General features: G+C 38.0%; 1 protein-coding gene across 2 annotated transcripts in view; it reads left to right on the top strand.

The window, feature by feature from the left end:
* Window positions 1–2,500, top strand: part of LOC138019719 (histamine H2 receptor-like) — a 27,551-nt gene that overhangs the window by 17,694 nt on the left and 7,357 nt on the right. The window lies entirely within an intron of this gene.

Below are 2,500 nucleotides of genomic sequence, written 5' to 3'. Positions count from 1 at the left end.
GAAATTAGCATTTATTACTAAAAATAAATGATCACATATACTGGTAATAAATTATTTTCTTATGTTTTGCAGCTAAAAGTCTGCCTAATGGTCCTAATGGTACCAATTTTGTCTGTTGCCTAGGAATTATTGTTGACAGTTGTTTGATATATTCACTGTTTTATTCAGTTAACAAATGATACAAAATATCATTAATATTTTTAATGTGAATTTTAACAATGATTGATCACAATTAAATTATTATTCATGGTCTTCATCTTCAGTTTGTTGGTTTGAGCAAATTATTGAAAGTAATAAGATAAATGACTAACTTTGTTGTTCTAAGAGTTATCATAATTTTATTATTATTGCCAGTAGCAGGCACACTGTATTTTGCATGTGAATTACTATCATGGCACATTCTAAATTATAAAATAATTAGGATAGTACACGCACTCCCATTAATATTGGTCAATAGCTGTGTTTAGATGAGAGTATGTAAACACAGCTGTGACATCACACGAATTTTGATTGGTTATGTGTTGTCAGACGCACGTTTTGATTGGCTGGTTGGAAATATGGGTGTGTATGTTATGCAAACCCTCGACTGTGTCTCGGGTTTGCATAACTGTTGAGAATTCTCCCAACTGTGCTTGGCATTTAGATGAGGCTATGTAAACATGGAAAACGTCCTCAATTGCTTAAATAACACAACAAAATATAACTTTTTGATCGGTTGCTTTATCTCAAGAGAAGCACTTCCGGAAGGCAGTTTTCTATTAAGCAATGGTCATTGAAGCAGATTCAACCAAGCCTTTGCCTATTGGGTGCATCTGGCAAAATAGTCCAAAATGCATGTGGGGCTTCTTTTTTATGGTGCAAACAGAGACAGTCTGAATTATGTTGATCTCTTTTTAGCTGACTAAACATTCGCTCTGACGAAGGGCTAACACTCGAAACGTCAGCTTTCCAAATCATTCATGGTGGTAATTTGACCTTTATCAAAATATTTGATAAAACCAAATTTTCCTGTTAACCGTGACACTGTATGCAATCAATGTAACATGGAGACAATTTAGCATGTAACGGGGTCCCTCATGCGTGAGCCCAAGTGTTGATGCCTGTCGAAGAATAGGTTATTGGCTAAGCTCTTCTGACCCTACAATTTACCAGTTTAATAAATTATATACTAGCCCAAAACAGCGATGTGAAAGTTAACCAACAGGTACCCAATTTACTGTGGCCATAATAATCCTCTGAAAATGAGAACCCTAAAGTTGTTTTTCAGTAGCTGTTTAACAGCAGGAGAATCCTTCAAGCTCTCCTCTGGATAAGAAACTATCCAGAAGATGCAGGTTGTCAAGATCATTTGAGATTAAACTTTACAGGAATTTATCCATTTTTTGGATAGCCCCCCTCCCCCCTTTATCCCCATTTTTCATCAGGGGCTGTAGTCCCTTTTCATCAGGGGTTGCTCTCAACTGAAGCCTTTTGTATCAACCTTAGTTGTATGATTTTCTTATAACTAATGCAAACTGGACATGGGAGGAATCAAGTTCCAACTTTAATGCGATATTACACAAAGAAAATATACTTACAAATTTCATTATTGCAATAAGAGAATGTAACAAAAAAGTACGGGATAACCGGGTTAGCTGTTGGCTTAATCTTTTCTTCCTCACCACGGACATATTCAAAAGCAGTCAAGGCATTGCGTTGTTAAACACATGAACAATTATTACACTGTAAACACGTGAATCGATCGAGCTTAGTCAAAAATCCTGCGTAACATATAACCAGCTGACCTTGCTCCTTTTTTTCTCGCGTCCCACCCCTGGTGAAGGACGGGCTCTGCTGCACAGACTTCCTTCTTTTAGATCGGATAACCGACTCGTGCTGAGCTTTCGAATGAACTACCGTCTTTACAAACTCCTGAAATGTCGTGACCGTAACGTAGCAAGATCTACATATTCGCGATGGTAATAAACCATCGTCGACAGAAATTTTCAAACCAGAAAACTCTTCTCAATCCCGTACGATTCCTTCCCTAATTGTCTTTTCACCAAATAAATCCAAAGGATGGTTGTTACTAATAATATATCTGTTGCAAGTACGGCAAACAGAAAATAGAATCCCTTCGGCCATTCTCTTCCGATTTCTTCCGGTTATCATTTTTATTGTGATCCTATCTGACCAATCAGTGGCGAGAACGGATTGGAACCGGCCAGAGCTCTCGATCCGAGGCGCTGGCTAAGAGGATCGCAGCTCTGGGAACGAGAATGGTTTCGAAGAGGATTAATTCGAAGAGTCGCTCGCTCGATTTTCGGTTGATTTCATCAGCTTAATCAGTCGTTTAAGTGGACCTGTAAATTATTTTTCGAAGTGCCGTTAACAAGCTTGGTTCGTTGCTAAGTTTTGGAAAATTTTGGTCATTTAAATCTAGCTAATGTTACGCGAGGTACGTACATTTTCATTGAGCACCTCTAGAAGCACAATACGTGCTAGGCAGTTTCTGCAGTTT

The sequence above is a fragment of the Montipora capricornis genome, chromosome 10, assembly GCF_036669925.1.
Source record: "Montipora capricornis isolate CH-2021 chromosome 10, ASM3666992v2, whole genome shotgun sequence".
Classification (NCBI taxonomy): domain Eukaryota; kingdom Metazoa; phylum Cnidaria; class Anthozoa; order Scleractinia; family Acroporidae; genus Montipora; species Montipora capricornis.
Note: the sequence above shows the minus strand (reverse complement) of the source record. Positions and strands in the feature narration are given on the sequence as shown.